The sequence below is a fragment of the Triturus cristatus genome, chromosome 8 (assembly GCF_964204655.1).
Source record: "Triturus cristatus chromosome 8, aTriCri1.1, whole genome shotgun sequence".
NCBI classification, from domain to species: Eukaryota; Metazoa; Chordata; class Amphibia; order Caudata; family Salamandridae; genus Triturus; species Triturus cristatus.
This window is the reverse complement of record NC_140591.1, coordinates 1,480,586,291-1,480,604,179: the sequence shown is the minus strand read 5'-3', so window position 1 is coordinate 1,480,604,179 and position 17,889 is coordinate 1,480,586,291. Positions and strand designations below refer to the sequence as shown.

The following is a 17,889-nucleotide window of genomic DNA, read 5'->3' as shown; positions in this document are numbered from 1 at the left end:
GCTTGCCCCGTTGGGTGCCAGCGTGCGGGAACACGCAAATTCTCTCCCCCTGCCTAGTCCCTCATTAGCAGCAGAGCCGCCACCTTCTTTACTGAATCCAAATAGCCCTCAGTGCCTGCGATGCTTGCGAGCTTGCCTTTCACTGTCCTTGCCTGATGCCATGTGCGTCTGTTGAAAGAGGGTTCTTGTGTAGAAATGATGGTTCTTGAACGAAGGTTAGGTTTGATGACCTTTATTGGTTACATGCGTGATAGGTAGCACAACCCACAACCGCTCATCCTGGTGTTCCCGCTGCAACTGTCAAACTAGCAGAAGCACAAGAACTCCAGAATGAATGGCGTATCAAATAACAATAGCGCACGAGGGCAGGCGCGCGGAACTGACAAGTTGTCCTTAAAGAAATAAGGACAACTTGTGACTATAACAGCGTCCCTGCGTGCCTTGAACGGCCCCTCTACTCTGGCTTTTCCCTCCCACAGAAGCAAAACATCACGTTCTCACAACCCCTGTCTTGAGCGGCCCTCTTCTTGCAGTTTTTATTCCCTCCTCCCTCTATGCCCCCTCTCTCGTTGCGGCTCCTGCAGCTTTTTAGCTCTCTATAGGCAAACCCATGCTGCCCTGCCATTTAGCTGCCAGCCCCTCTTGAGCAGGTACTTTCCGCTGCTTTTTCTGACAGGTCACTCCACCCCTCCTCCACGCTTGTGCCCTCTCCCTGCTCCTGGTCATAGCGTCCTTCCCGTACTCTCGCCCTCCCATCACTGTTGCACTCTTTGCTCCCTCCTCTCCGGTCCCGGGAGATGGCCGAGGGCTGCTCCTGCGCGCGCTGTTCATCCCCCTCCCACTCTACTCCATGAGCTGGGAAGCTGCCGCCCTCCTCCCCCCGGCACAGGAACAGGACCCCTCCGGCGCCACGCATCTTCTGTGCTGATATGTGGGTTACGCTACCCCAGCAACAGCTAGCTGTGGCTGCTTTCACCGAGTACAGATCACAGCCAGATCGCTGAAAATGTTATCTATCATGTTTTTCGCTTTGCTATGATAACGCCGATCTCAAAGCACGCCAGTTGCAGCGGCGTGCGTGTGAGTTGTATTGCATTATTTATATATGATTTGTTTGTGTTTGGCTTGCGTTTATGACGTCCCTGCATCCATCAGGCTATACGATTTTGTAGCAATGGGGACATGTTGGGGGGGCTTAGTCTTGGATGCGGCTCGAGCCTCAGATGTTTTCCGCTCATCTTTTCTGAGTGTTTGCTGCATGTACTACACTTTGCACATTTTGTGTGGGCTGATTCAGACACTGTGTGATTGATGTTTGTCTTTGCCACTCCGAGGCTGCGGGGCAGTGAACAGCGAACGCCTCCATCAGAATCAACAAAACAGCGTGTGTTGGTCTTAACACCCCTTTGGCGCACTCTGGCAGTCCTGTGCGTGAGGGAGACTGGAGCCAATCAGGAGCGCTCTCTGAAGTTCAGCACTAGTTTTAGCATAAGCAGCCTCAGCTGGGTGGTCCTCCCCTGTTATTAGTATAATTGATTCGGAAGAGAAGTGTTGCCGCTTGAATTGCCTCTCAATCCAAAATGACTCATTTCAGAACATCGATGGCATGATGTGACAGAGAACTTCAAATGCCAACAGCTTGCATGCTGCTTCACTTTGTTTCAAATGTACACATCATTTAACTGCTTATAGATGTAGGGTGGCCGGATGGCTCCATGTCACAGGAACGCCCTTTTCCATTCTTGTACTTTGATTTCACATATCGGAGCATTCTGGGAGTTGTAGTCTTAATTTTGTTTGAGTCCATTGGACCAGTCAATACATATGGCAATCATTTTATGTAAAAGCGCATTTCAGGATTGGTGTAAAGTGGTACTCCGGTGATGTGGAGCCACCTCGAGATCCTAACTATTTGTGTAGCAAGGATCGCTTTCCACGCTCCAATGTTTGCCATGTGACAACTTTATCCAGTCATGAATTGTAGCTAATAGCTCACTATATTCTGGGACTTGTAGTTTTCTTTAAAACTGTACACATGAGTTCAGGCCCCCCAGCATGCAGAGTGCTGTTTACTTTTACAATTAGCATTGGCTCATAAAAGGGTGCCCTGTTTATTACACCCGATATTCCGACAGTGTACGAATGTTAATTTATTAGGTGCCATAAACAGCACACAATTACTTTAACTGGCCCAAAAATTGGGCAAATGTGTGGATTTTAGTGCTCAACGCACCACAACGTCCTATTATTTACGGGCTTTTCTGTGCCCTTCTAAATTTTGACAGGTTTTATCTGCTGACATTGACTAGAATAAATGCTTGAGGTGTGATGCTTATCACACAAATTGTAATTGGGATATATGTGGTAATAGAATTGACCGTTTGCAGTAAATGAGACCCAGTTACAAATGGGGCATAACATACAGATTTTGGCGTTACCATATCCTGTTATGTACGAGGCATTTTTCTCCAGGTAAATTGTGGCAGTTTTAACTTAGGAAAATAAACCTGGGCAGAAGAGCGGCGGCTGTAGTGCTTGTCTCACAACTTGTCTATGCCACGTGTGCTAAAATTAAGTAAACATCCGTACAAAAATAGTTCGGCACACACAAAACTGGTTTTACAAACAATGTATGCTGCTATTTAGCAAAGACCAGAGGTCACGGGCAGACAAACAGAGCTAGGCCTGGTGAGGGGCGGAAGTATTTTCCCTGGGTGCTAGAGAGGCCAAGAAGACAAGTGTAACTTTAGGATTCTGTTTCCATAAAAGCCTCTTTCTTTTTCCTGCACCCCAGGCAAGGAAGAGCCTTACTGTAGTATGTCACTGCTCAGAAGCGGGCATTTTGAAGAAATGATCAGTATTTGCTTATTTTCCTTAAATGAGGCGCTGACTTCTATGTGGTAACAAATTAACTCAAAATGACTGCAAAAGACAATTTTGTTTGCTGTGCATGCTCTGGAGATGTTGTTAGCCACAAAACAAATCTAAAATGCCTGGAAAAACTTTGTGCCTAAAACAAGTTCTTAATCCTGGAACCCCCTGTTTGGTATTCCCAATAGTCCATTTGAAATGGTACCCAAAATATAAGCATGCAACGGAACATTAAATGTGATATGTGGGCTGCAGTGTATTTACATCACCCCCATACATGACACAAATATATCTGCCAGGAACACCACTGTGCTCTGGACGGGCTGCAGTTTACATGCCTGCAATAACACTTTGCAAATGAAAATGTCTTTGCCATTTAGAGGAGCCTATTTTCATATATTCGTAGATCAGCCCTAATGTGTGCCTTGTAAGCTCACGGTGCCTCCTGTGCACCAATTACTCACTGTATAAATTAAAAACCTACAAAATGTATACTTCATGCACTCTTGGCTAACTTCTTCCCTAAATTAAGCCACTCTGTCAACACCAGCTCTCACAGAAGAGTCTGCTTACAAGCCCAATATGATTTCTAAAACATGGCTTCTCACCAACCCATGCAGCCACTTGTACACAAAGTGAGAGACTGATACAGATATTTACATATTTAAACATTACTCACTAACGTGCATGCGCGCAGCCGCCAATCACTGCTGCGCGCGCACCACTCGCGTGCTTACCACACAGCACGTCCCGTCCTCGCGATCGCGATTACTTTCGCTTTCACGACCGCGCAGCCAATGCTTGTTTCACAATTCGCTTACCAATACTAGAGTACTCGCTATTTAATCACATCAAGATAGACATTCTAGTCTTTTTCACTTGTTTTAGACACTCGCGCTCACATTACATGCCTTCTTCTGTTTTGATTGGCATATTTACCTACGTTACGCGGTGCCGTCATCGTAAGGAGACTTAACACCCCATCTTCCCTCTTGTCGTTTTTTTTTAAACCCGCTTAGTTGTGCATCATATCGCTTCTGTCGTATCGGCATCAGGACGTGTTTATCTACCCCCTGAGCGTCTTGACATATATCGAAAACTTTTCAGAAAGGTAAGAAACTCATTTTAAGCTCCGCTAATTGTACATGCTGTTTGCTCGCAACCAAGTACCCGGTGCTTTCTGGGGCTTCTCATATATAGCCGGTAGCCACCTAGATCACCATGTAGCTTCCCCTTTTTATCCCGTCTCCTTAGTAATTACATCTATTTTATTAAGGGCTCCATAGGAGACTTTTTCAGAATCAAAGTTTGCTTAATAGGAGCATTCATTTCTGTCTCTGCCTCACAACTCACTGCCTCATCTCTCTCTTCCCCACCTCTCATACACTATCTAGACTCTCAATTTACATCACCTATTGGCCTTCTATGTCTCTTTTTATTGATGTCCTCTTTCCCTTGCCTTTCCCATTATTTTATTCCTTTCTCTACAATGCTCTCCCTCTTCCACTCCATCTATCACTCCCTTTGCTTTCATCTCTCTTTCTATCTCCTTCACTGTTTCCGTTCACTCTCTCTGCTTCCAATGTCTCACTCGTTTAATACATCTGTCTTACCTCTGTCTCTCTCTCTCTCTGTCTCCCTATTTCACCATTCTATACTTCTCCCTCGCACTTCCTCTGTATTAGCCTCATCCCTCTACCTCATCTGCACCTCTTTTTCTCTACTTCTCATATCTTTCTATTTTTCATCCCACCGGCTCTACCTGCCTCGCTACTTTGTTTACCTGACCTGTCATTCTGTGCTTCACCTTTCTATTTGTGCTATCTCATTATAACTCACCTCTCTTCCTATCTTATTTCTCTCTAGACCTTGCCCCTCGGGTTGGCACCTTTCTTACCAGCCTACATTTAAAACTGCATGCCAGGCCTCTAAAAACAAGCATTGTCATAGCCAATAGGTCTCGCCTTTGGGACCTTATACGTTCTTAGCCATGCAACAATTGATGTTATTGCACCAAGGATATTGTGCTTAATAACTAAATACTTATAAGGTCCCAAAAGCGAGACCTATTGGCTATGCCAATGCTTGTTAAACCCAGTAGCTTGCCTGTGAATTAAATTACTTTCTTGTAACAACTGCTAACTATCCCTGCTTTGTAAAACATAAAAAAACACCTCTCCCTGTTTTTAGTCGACCCTCTCCAAAAACAGGGACATGGGCTAAATTTCTCGAAATCTGTCCGGACAGCTGGTGAAAAACGGGGACCGTCCTGGCAAATCAGGGACACCTGGTCACCCTAATTATGCTCCATTAAATCAAACAAGAGGTTTTTGCACAGTGCCCATCGTGAACTCACATATTTGAAAGTGTTCTAATCTGCTATTAAAAAATAGGCTTGCACAGTAAAATAAAGTATTTACCTAGACTCACACAATTTTTTCAATCAGGGAGGCCAGGATTGATCCCAGATTTCCCAGTTTTCCAGTATGCAATTCAGTCAATAGATATCTCTTTCTGACATCATAAGTTAATGCTTTGTCCTAAATTCTTGAAGGAAGAGATTAGAGTGTGGGTGACTGCAGGGCTTTAAGTGTGCCGGGTCTTACCACTGCTGAGCAGTGGCATTTTTTAAAGGGGGCCTCGAAATCGGTCTCTGTTTTGTGCCCGGTCACAAGCGGTCCGTTTTTTTTTTTTTTTTTGTGCGTGTGCTCATGCTGGTCACTTCTCACTAGTGGGGAAGTCATGACGTCATGGCAGGTAAGCGTTGTAAGGGAAGGGAAATCCTTTAAAGAGAGTCATTTTCTCTCTGGATTTCCCTTCTCTTTTTGAAACTCAGGAGCAGCAACATTGCCGTGGTATCACCAGGGCTTTAGTCAAAAGCTTTTTCAATATTATTTACAAGTCATATTTGCTGCTTATTTATCTTATGCAACTAACAACCATTGACAAAGCCAAAAGTCGTGACTTGTTGTAGGTAAGAATGATGTTACTTTTTGTATCATTATCTGGATGCAATTACAGAAACTGCAAAATACAAGTCAGGCGGTACACTATGCTAAGCAAAGAATTTTAGCTTGCGTGTTTTAAGCCACGCCCTTAATTACATTGGACACGCCTCTTTTAGAGACCCCCTCCCCCCCCAGTTTTTTCATCCTACTTATGACAGGCAGAATACAGATTTTATGTTTGTCATTTCTATATTGCGAAGACTTTGTCTAAGAGCATAAGAGCGCTTCACACTAGACACATGAGTGTTACGTCTTTTTTTTGTAACCCAGGGAGATTTGATGGGATTCACAGGATGCTCACTCAAGGTAGGGATTTAAACCTTGTCCCCCATGCTGTACGGTCGGCAGCTGTAGCTGCTATCCACATCGCCTCCTGTGAAAGCTCAGCCAGTTTTGGGCTCTGGGCTCCAAGAGGACCTTCAAGCTGAACTAGATCCAGGCTTCTGAGTTGAGCTTTCGGTGGCTCACTCGCCTCTAGTGAGAATATTCATATTCAATGTGATCCTAAAAGTGCCAGGAGCTGGTATTTCAATACAAACTTGTATAATTCCTTAGGGTTGGTTTTTAACATGTCATTTCTGCTTCTGCTTTTATTGTCATCAACATCTAGAATAGCTAGAAAATACTCCTGATGTTTCGAAGCGTTTTCCTTTTGTATGTGCTGTTTTCAGTGTCTCCGTGGTAAGGAGAAGGTAGTGTCTTTTGCAAATGTGTTTTTTTTATACTAGCCATACTCGGAAATGTGCTTGTTAATCTGTAAAGTGAAATCTGTGCATTCCCTGTTGAAAATAAATATTCCTGACCCCTCCTTTAACCCTGTTATTGGTGAGACGATTGTGCAAACCATCACTGAGAAAGTCAAACAGAACACATCTGGAAGTACAGGAGTAATTATTTGACTATAAACTGGTTTGTGTAAGTAAACATTCTTTTTAAGTATAGAGCGCTGAGCGTCAAAAAAACATTGCTCTCGATAGACTTTTGCACGGTGTGAATCATGGCCTCATAGAGCTGCAGCTGTATCTTTTAAGCAGTTTCCATCTCCATAATATAATGTAGCAAAACAGGACTGGTGGAAGTGTGAGTATACATACCCTTTCTACTCTATTGTACATGTTTGCCCAAAGTTCTCTTCAAAACTAGCACATGTATATCCGTCAAAAAACTGGAAATGTCTTTGTAAATCCAGACCATCTCCTCACCCTAATCTCCAAAGCCATCTTCCATCAAGGTGCGGATGTACACTTTCCGGGACATCAAGCCAATAAAGAACTGGCAAATGTTTCTCAATCATTCCAAGCCATGGATCATTCTTAGAGACTCAACTACTAAAGAATGACAACAGCTTCAGTAGTAAATCCCATGACAAGCGCCCTCCTACCCAGACTAATCCTGGGTAATCACACTTTGTTACTTGTGGTAGAATGGCTTACCGCCTACATCACAGCTTTCCAAACTTTTAATCTTGGTGACACACCTTTTTAACAATCTTCTTTTAGCGACATGGTAACGCGAGCGAGCGCAGCGTGCGAGCTCGAGCCACCTAAGGCCCCCACCCCCCCTCCGAGAAATGTTTGAAAAAATAGTGGGCAAATGGTGCATTTCCAAGCAAATTTGAGAAAGCAGGAAGGTTAATAAAGCAATTGTGAATCTGTTCTAACAAAGACAGTGACTGGCAAAACTGAGCGTAAGCAAGGTTAGGTTTGTGCATGAAACAAGAATATAATCGTGCACACATTGACACATGCCCAGTGATTTACGGCACAAAAAGGGCGGGTGTACGCACTGCCAACCCTTTCAACCATGCACTAAGTCCGCCTGCTGCCTTGCTGAATATGAGTTATACAAAAATCTGTTCAGGAAGAGGGGGAATTGTGAGTGGTAAAACAATCATGCAACTTATCAGCCGGTCTCTGCGCATTGAACTCAGGTGGGACCGCTTTCCTCAGCGCAGCGCGCCAAAAGGCAACAGAAAATAAGACGAGTCATATGTTTTTCCATTCAGCACTTTGAAGTAAAATTAACTGCTTATAAGAGATAAGGACAAATACATAAATGTCATAGAAATTGTAAATATCAAAATGTATGGGGAGACAACATATCTCGTTCATTGATTTTTAAAAAAAATATATGATTTGTAATATAACACACATACATTTCCAAAACATGTCCTTTATGAGTAACAATATGTAAATATGTGCAAGAATGATGAAGTTCCCAGTTGCAGTTGAAAGAAATGGATTTCTGATGCAATCATAGTCTTGGATTTCAACATTTGGGAAGTAATGATGAAGGTTGTCTCCGAGCAATGTTAAATGGTCAACAATCAGCGGGCTGATATCACATTTCAGCTGGCACTCAGCAGTTTTGGAAAACATTTAAAAATTTCATTCGTTCACTTTGTTTTTCCAAATTGCTCTTTTGTCTCTCGTAGCCCAAGAATTACAAAATGTGAATAAAAACAACAGCACTTGTCTTACTATTTTAATGAAATATATGAGGCTGATAGGATGAACACAGCTGGTCAATATTTGGTTGAATATTATATAAAGACACTCGCATTTCATCATCAAGCATTTTCAAGCACCCACGTTTCAGTGTCTTTAGGTTTGTCGTCGTTGAAAAGGATACTTCACAAATGTATGTAGTAGAAAACTGCAAGAGAATTTTTAATGCTTTTTTACCTATGTTTGGATGCATTTTAGTAACATGAATCCAAAAGCTGCATAATTTTTATTTATTTAATTTATTTTGAAGGTTTTATATAGCGCGAACAAGACTCTTGCGAGTAACTGAGCGCTTTACAAGTCATAAAAGCAAAGCCAGAGCTAAACATAACAAGATCTGAGTGAAAGAGTTATACAAATCTCAAAGTCATAAAGATTAAGCTAATAGAAGGACAACTGAGGAGCGTAAAAACAGCATACGAAAAAAACAAAATACAGTAAACAGTTAAAGAGTTCACGTGAATTTAGCCATGAGGATCGCTTTCACTTCTTTTTTTAATGCGGCAGAGGAAGGGTTCATTCTTGTTTCACTGGGCAAGGCATTCCAGATCTTAGGAGCCATACCAGAGAAGGATCGGTTATAGTTTTTTTTTTTGGGCAAATCTTTGTGGTTTCAGAAGAGTCTTGGCACTCCTGGAGGCTCTGATGCCCGAAGAGAGCACCAATTTCTGAGCTAGGTAGTGGGGGGCATTGTGGTAGAGGGCCTTGTGTGTCATACAAGCGATTTTCAGATGGATTCTGGCCGCAAACGGAAGCCAGTTGAGGGTTCTCAAGTCTGGGGAAATGTGGGAGTTTCTTTTTGAACCCGTGATGAGTCTCGCAGCAGAGTTGATCGTGGCTCTTAGCGGGACTGTCGCTGCCCTTGAGAGGCCGCATAGGGTTACCGCCCCATATTCCACGCGAGGGATTACTAGGGCTTGAACCGCTAGTTTGAAATCGTGGGCAGGCAGAAAGGGTTTCAGGTTTCGTAGAGTCTTCAGATGGAAGTTAGCTCCTTTTGTGGAGGCGCTGATATGTTTCTGCATCTTTAGGTTACTGTCAAGCGTAACCCCTAGCGATTTCGCTGAGTCCACGACAAGAGGTTGTCCATTAAGAGCTGTTAAGTGTTTCATCCAGTCCAGTATAATTGGAGTTTTGTTGGGGGGAGCGATTAAGAGGAATTCAGTTTTGAGGGAGTTTAGTTTCAGGTGGTTTTCGGCCAGCCAAGTTTGGGTTTTTTGTAGCGTGGTGTTGAGTGATTTGATGTCATCAAGTGAGTGGATCTTGATGTAGATTTGGGTGTCGTCAGCGCACATGTGGAAGTGAATTTTGGCAAGGCTGAGAAGATCGGTAAGTGGTTCCATAAAGAGGTTGAAAAGGGTGGGAGAGAGGGAGGAGCCTTGTGGAACTCCTAACGTGACTGGCATGGGGTTGGACAGGGTTTGATTGACCTTGAATCTTTGGGATCTATTTTGGAGGAAAGAAGTGAACCAGTTAAATACAGTTCCAGAAATTCCCATTCTGTGTTTCAGGAGTTTGAGCAGGTTGCCGTGTTTGACAGTGTCAAAGGCTGAAGACCGGTCGAGTAGAATTAGTAGACAGGCTTCGTTTTGGTCTAGGATTTTTAGCGCGTCGTCCAGTATATGTGTCATGGCAGATTCAGTGCTATGATCTGCTCTGAAGCCTGATTGAAACTGGTTAAGTAGGTTGAATTGAACAATGTGACTGTTCAGCTGTGAGTTAACGCATTTTTCCAGGAGTTTGGCTAGCATTGGAATGTTAGAAATCGGGCGATAGTTGTTTGGGTCCGAGGGGTCAGCTGTAGGTTTCTTTAGGATAGGTGAGACCTGACCTGATTTCAGGCTGTCTGGGTTGAATCCTTGAAGAAGGGACGTATTAATGATCTTGGTCCTGAGGGGTAGAACTAGAGGAATGAAGTCTTTTAGGTAATTAGCTGGGAGCGGGTCTATGAAATGATTGGAGGGTTTCAGAGAGGTTAACGTCTTTAATATGTGATCTTCACTGTATGTGTTCAAGTGGGACCAAGTTGCGTTGTTTTTTAGTTTAAATTTTGGGAGGTCATTATCTTGAGCATCAGCCAGGGGCAGTGATGGGTTCTTTTTCAAGTCTGAGACGGCTAAGAGGTCTTTCAGTAGGTCTGATTTAATGGATTCCGTTTTAGAAGCGAAGAAGGAGGCAAATTCATCACAATTGGGAAGAGAAGGTGGGATAGTGTTAGGGAGACTAGGTAGGTTTTTGGTCTGAGCTTTGATAAGATCGAATAGCTTTTTGGGGCGGTTCTTGGCGAGGTCTAGTTGAGACCTGAAGAAGACGGTTTTCGTTTTTCTGATCTTCCTAAAGTTAGCGTTTCTGGTGATTCTGAGAAGCTTGAGGTGGTCAATTGAGGGGGCAGCTCTCCAGCAACGTTCCATTACTCTAAGAGAGCGTCTGTCTTCATTTAGTCTCCCATTATACCAAGGTTTTGATTCTTTTGTAGAAGTTCTTTTCAGTTGAAGCGGGGCAATTTTGTCAAGTAGGTTATTCATGGAGTGAAAGTAGTGATTTGTCAGCTCCTGTACATCCGTGAGGTCTTCGGGGGGCAGAGATGGTTTGAATTAGCTGATGCTATAAGGTCAGAGCCGACGTTTTTCAGGTTTCTCTTCCAGGTCTTAGTTCTCAGGGGTTGTGTTGGGAGTCGTTTAATCGTTTCCAAGACTTGGAATGAAATAACATGATGGTCAGACCACTCACAGGGGAGAATCGAGTCGAGCTGAGTGGCGTCAACTTTGGAGATTATTAGGTCGAGAGTAGCACCTTTGTCATGTGTAGGGCTGTTACATATTTGGTTAAGATTAAGGTCAGCAAGGAAAGCTTTGAGGCTGTTTACCCCTGGGTCGTTCTGGTCATCCCAATGCAGATTGATGTCCCCCAAGAAAATGTGCTTATTTTGTTGGTTGTCATTTGACGCCAGAATGTCCATGAAGTGTTCTATGAATGTGAGGTTGTCTCCGGGAGGGTGGTAGAAAGTGTGTAGAGAGCATATTTGTTTGTTGTTGTTGGCGATGTTTAAGCATAGATATTCGCAAGAGGGTAAAGCGGGGGCATTGGAGTTGGAAACTGTTAGGCTGATCTGGTGTATGCAGGCTATCCCACCGCCTGGCCTGTCCGTTCTGTCTAGTCTGGTGATGTCATAGTTAGGGGGTAGCAGGGGGGGCAGAGATGGTTTGAATTAGCTGATGCTATAATGTCAGAGCAGTCAGAGTCATTAACTTACTTCGATAATTTTTTATTTCTGTTAATTCTTCTTCTTCAGTAAGTGAAAAGTTCCCAGTTGCAGTTGAAAGAAATGGATTTTTGACCCAATCATAGACTTGGATTTCAACATTTGGAAAGTAGTGATAAATTTTCTCTCCGAGCAATGTTAAATGGTCAACAATCAGCAGGCTGATATCAGATTTCAGCTGGCACTCATCAGTTTTGGAAAACATTTCAAAACTGCCTTCTTTCACTTTCCTTTCCCACATTTTTATTTAATCTCTCAAAGCACAAATTTTATCCACTGCTGTTAAGATATTTTCTCCTTTTCCTTGCATACTGGTGTTAATTGTATTCAAATGTTCAAATATGTCAGCTAGATATGCCAATTTTGTGCACCAATGTTTGTTTTGAATTAGATCGCAAAATTCTTGTTGCTGATTTTCCTCAAAAAGTTTAAGCATCATTTCCCGCAGTTCGTATACACGACAAAGCACGCGACCTCTTGAGAGCCGACGAACGTCTGTGTGCAGTAGGAGCTTTTTAAACCTTGCCCCCATTTGTTCACAAATATGAGCAAATATTCTTGATTTAAGAGGCCTGCTTTTAATGTAATTGACCGTTTGAATCACTTTCTCCATAACTTCCCTTAATTCATTTCCAATGGTTTGTGCGACTAGTGCCTCGTGATGTAAAAAGCAATGAGTATATATGATATTTTAATTTTCTTTCTTTACTAAAGCTATAAAACCTTTTGTTGAGCCAACCATTGAGGGTGCACCATCCGTGCATATCCTGACACAATTTAACTAGCGCAAATTATTTTCCTTCATGAAGCTATCTAAAGTTTTAAATATATCCTCACCTCTAGTTCTCAATGGAAGTTCTAGGCAACACAGGAATTGCTCAATAATTCTGTCCGTATGAATGAAACGTATAAAAACCAGTAATTGAGCTAACCCACTGACATCTGTTGATTCGTCTAATTGCAATGTAAAGATCATGTTATCATCTTGGATAATATCCTTCATTTGCAGCTTAACGTTAGCAGACATGTCTTGAATACGTCTTCCAATTGTGTTATCTGCCAAAGGGATTTTATTAACTTCTATCTCAAATTCTGGCCCAAACATCATTCGAACAATAGCACAGCAAGATTGCTTTATGGTGGTTTCGGCAACAGTGTGTGGATCCTTGTTTTTGGCAATTATTTGAGCAAAGTAACTTGCCCTTTGAGCTTTTCTGATGTCTTCATTCTCTTTGTGAATGATGCATACTGCTTCCTTATAGATTTTGAAAGCTCAATAAAGTATTCTACTGGTTTTTCTGACAAATGGCTGTATTTTGTAGTAAAATGTTGTTTTAATTTATTTGGTACCATAGTTTCATTTGCAAGTATTTCCTCACAAACTAAACACTGGGGACAAGGATGGTTTTCATTGCCAGAAAATGTGAACCCCATTTTCATATAAGCTTTACTATATAAACGAGGATTGGATATTTTCCCTTTACACTCCTTACGTACTGAGACAGACCGTTCAGTTGATTCTTGGGTACTTTGCCAATAGCTGCTACATTTTGTTCTTCGCAAACACCATCTTCACCAGCTTTTCGCTTCTTAATTATAAACTTATCCATTTTGAGTTTCTGTTTGCCTTCCGGGAAAATGAAGAAATGTAGAAATCTAGAGATAGGAAGAACATGAGATACGAAGTTTAACATTCTTATGCCTTGCTTACAGTCCTCATTCGCTCTAGTAACATTTCAGGATTTGAGTAGTAGAAAATCCTGTGAAATCAGAGCTCTCAGCATAAGGTGGGACAGAAGTATTAACTGCATTGACGCTGCCTCGGACAGACCCAGGATGCCAAGTGAGCTGTCCAGAACCTGCAATTATATTCCATCCTTTATCAGAAGGCCCTTACATTTCCATGGAATGGTCTTCCCCGCCAAACTAGATTGCTTACTTTCCGAAAAAACACATTTAGGTCTCATTTTTAATCTACTTATTTGAACAGGAAGCAATCAAGAGATAATCACATAAACAACCACATATTGCTCTGCTCTGACTGAAGCCTTTATGACTGGATCAGAGACAGCCAAACTAAATGAGGTAGCAGTGCGGCACGCGGAAAACATGACATTAAAGGTGGAAGAGCCACGCCAACATTGCCCATGGGAAATTCTAATTAAGTTGGAGGACCACGTTTCTGAAACCTCTAAAATGGTTGGGAAATCAAACTGTTGCCCAAGCTGTGTTGAAAATAATGGCTACCATCTTTCAATAATCTAGTTCTAATCCAGTCAATCATATCACAGGATTTAAGATTAGTCTATAAAACAATGAAGCAAACACAAGGAGATGATGGACGGAGTGCTGAAACTTTACAGACTCTGACCCCCAGTCACAGATCTGGGTTGAATCCATCATCATTCTTTAGTTCACTTCGCCACCACACTGAAGACCCAGCTATATGGCAATGAATTTACACTGGAAGAGTAAGCAGTAAACACAGAGCAGGAATCTCAACCAATTTTGAAAGTCAGAAATATATACAAAGCATTTACTTAACAGCAAAAAAAAAACCAGCTTGCTTGAAACTTGACTTTCAGAATTTACAAACAACCAGAGTGCAACACTATCTTGATGGCTAATTGAACAACTCTAGTTTTACAGTTATATTCACAGACATCTCAATCCAGCATACAGTAAGGCTCACTTTAGTGCACAAGTAACTGAGCAGTCATAGGATGGTAACACAGGTTATTTGAACATGGTGTTTCAAGTGCGCAGTTTTAAAAATGAATGTCTAGATTAGAATTAGAGAAGCCGAACTGAGGCAGCTTGCTTCTGTGACTACACTCACAGACCACAAACAATGCCTGCATTCCGCGAAGGTAAATTTGACCCCAGCTGTTAGTCGAGCCCTCAGTAATTAGAAGGCGTGTATCTCATGTACGGAGAATGTTTATGAGCTCGTATGGGGGTCGAATACGCTTGAAATGTGAGGAATATGGATAGGCCTGCCCATAAAAATTAGCTCCATCTATGACAAATAGCAAAGATTGTCTTGCTGCACAGGCAACTTGAAATGAAGAACCAAACATCAGTCCTGTAAATTCAAATTATGTCTTCTCTGGCCAAAGAAAAAAGGTGGCTGTGTGTTTAAGGCACATGGTCTAGAAAACAGCTAAAGTCGCGACTCCCTCACCTAATGTATGTTTAACAGAAAAGAAGCGTGCTCTTTTTAAAAGGTGTAAGGTTCGGCGAGCAGCAGAGACCCAGTGGAAGAGTGCAGGGACCACGGTTGGTAAACAAACCTTTCAAAAGTGTGACATATACGACCAACGTAACCCCTCTGTGCTGGAAGTATTTTGACTAATAACATGACAATATAACTGAGAAGAGACGGGTCCTCAGAAAGGAAATAAATGATGATGAATGGCAGCAGATTGAACACAAGTATAAGAGTAAGACCCCGCACCACACCCTTGCCAGGCGCAGCTGGGCAGCAGGATAACATTATCCAGTGATGACAAGAATCGAATTGAAGCATGTCATTAGTGAGAGTAGCACAAATGCTGATATTGTACATGCCAGCCTCGAATATACGTCCCTTCCAGACCCACCCCAAGCAATGTGGTGAGTAGTGGCACGTCTCTTTTTCCATTTAAAGCACTGCGTAGGGTTCATGGCTCACAGCTGCAGTGGTAAATAATGTGACCATACAAAGGAGGATAATGGCATAGAAAGGAGGCTGGCAAGAGAGAGTGGAGGTGAAGAACAGGGCATTCTTCAACACAACCCAAGAGAAAAGAGGAGAAAATGCTTTGATGAGGCGTGCCATCATCGGAAGGGAGCCGGAGAATGTCACCAGTCCTGTTTGACAACCAGTGGCGGATCACCATGGGGGCGTCGCCCACTGCTTTCTCGCAGTGCGAGAAGGCAGAAACATAAAATGGTAAAACTACCATTTTATGTTTCTGCTTCTCGCATTGCGAGAAAGCAGAAGTGCCTGGTTGTGGTAGGGAGGGTGGCCGGTCCCGCTCGAGGGCAGGGGGGTACTGACTGTTTGGTCGGCCCCAGGGCTGAACAAAGCAGTCATGCACACTCCCCCTTTTTCTCTATGAAGGCTGCTGCATGAATTCGAGCGAAGGTTCCATGCAGCCGGCGGGCGGGTGTTACATCAGGCCTGCATCTTTGCTTAATGACAGCTTTTTCAAAGAAGGAGGTCTAGTCCGTATTTTTTGCAGTCATCTCTTCTTGCTTGGCCTTGAAGTTGGTGACAGTCAGCCTACAGTGCCCAAACCAACCGAACACACGTCGACTGCGCAGCCTGTGCACACTATTTAATTTGCATACAGACAGAATAGCTTTGAAGTGCACTGATAAAATCTCGTTTTGCAGAGGTGTTTCTTTTGCTTGCCAATAATTATTTTCTTTTTTCTATACATACATATGAAAACAGAATATTGAAATGATCTGTGTATTTTAAATGGTAAAAATATATGTAATGCTGCAACCCATGCCAATGGTAGCCTATCTGCTGGGCATCAAAACTTCAATTATACCTGTCCTTATTAGGGCCCTGCCTTCTTCCTTCGTGTGCAGATTCCGTTTCAGAGATGAGAATACTGTTGATAACTAACTGCATCAGGTCTATCGATCTGGTCTCCCATTGAGGCTGTAGAGGCGCTGGAATAATTAAAATGCACCATTTGCCCAAACTTTTTTCTTTTTGTTTTAAATTCTCTGGGGAAGAACTCCCTTCCACAAATCCATTTTATGTCAGTTAGGTTTGCTCTCGACATAACTTCCACCTTTAAAACTTTTACGCCCTACCACTTTTAAATATCAGCAGCCACCACTGTCGACAACACATGAACTGTCATTAAATGGAGGGAGTGAGCAACAAGGTGACACAAGTCCACACCCAGTACATCTGATCACACCAGTCAAGCCACAATGAATCCTGTTCAGGGGCAGACATGCCACACCCACTGCACAGTTTGAGGTGGCACAGACCTTTTAAAATCGTAATCTTATCTATCTAAAAGGGAAAATATGCTTTAAGCCTGCCTGTGACCTAAATGAGTGCCTCCCACTCGCAGCTTTCCAATGCAGCCATGCTTACTGCTCATGTAGCCAGCAACAATCGAGGGAATCTGCGAGGCACTCAGCTGATTATAATTATACACGTCTTCCAGACCGCTTTATCTATTTTCTGCAATTTTGGCTAGTCAGATGAATGAAAGCCATCTAACAAATAATCTTAAGCTTTGCAGCAGTTAACTTAGAGTTTGGCCTTGTTCAAAGGGGTGTAATTTCTGATATTTGTGTTACCCATGTCTTCATTGCTTGATTTTTGCTCACTATACAGTGTCACGCTTAGTCATTGAAATGGCACTCAAATTTACACTGAAATTATGAGAATGTCACACATGGCAATCTAAAACCTTGGCAGCTATGCACTCTTCTCCCTCCACAAGCTCTAGGGCCCCTTCGGCAATTTATATAATAAAAACTGGACCCTTTCGCACTGTGTCTGAATTCTGATCCGGCTGTCAATGTTGATTCTACCAATTCAGAGCTTTCTACAAACAGACGATAATATGCAAGGGCAGTTTGCTTAGTGTACTTGGTCCTAGGACAAAATGTACATGGTATGGTGTGCGTACAAATAAATGCATTTCTAAGCCAAACACTTTCTGAGTACACTATCTCGTGCAAGCATGCAAGGAAGATGTGCCAAAAGTAATAGTCTTAAAAGATGTCAACTTCAAACGTTAATATGTAAAAATGGGAGCGTTTGTGCCACTCTGCTCTTCGACACTCTACACCACTCTACTGCCCTTTGACGCTCTATCCTACTCCACCCTACATCACTGTACTGCAGTCCAGTCTACACCACTCTGCACTTCTCCACTCTGCGCTTCTCCACTCTGTGCTACTCCACTCTACGCCACTCCACTCTACACCGCTCCACTCTACAACACTCAAGTCCACTGAACTCCACTCTACGCCACTGTACTCCACCCTACAACACTTCACTCTGTGCTACTCTCCTCTGCGCCACTAACCTTTAGCCACGTTGAGCGGCAACCACGGTGATGTACAACATGGCTAAAGCACATTGACAAAGCCAAAAGCTCGTCCATATGCGAGACCTATTGGCTTTACCAATGCTTGTTTATTGTTGGCTATATCGCCATTGTCACCTTGCAGTCGCTCTAATATGAGAAGGGATAAGGGAGGTTCAGCTATTTTG

At 42.8% G+C, this 17,889-nt stretch overlaps 1 protein-coding gene across 3 annotated transcripts in view; it reads left to right on the top strand.

The window, feature by feature from the left end:
* The window catches only part of COA4 (cytochrome c oxidase assembly factor 4 homolog), a 44,318-nt gene that overhangs the window by 1,507 nt on the left and 24,922 nt on the right, over positions 1-17,889 (top strand). Inside the window, exon 2 of one of the 3 annotated variants that reach the window (XM_085623324.1) lies at positions 3,891-3,982. The exons of the other annotated variants lie outside the window; for them this stretch is intronic. The gene's annotated coding sequence lies outside the window, so the exon portion shown is untranslated. The remainder of the gene's footprint in view (positions 1-3,890; positions 3,983-17,889) is intronic. 3 annotated transcript variants of the gene reach the window in all.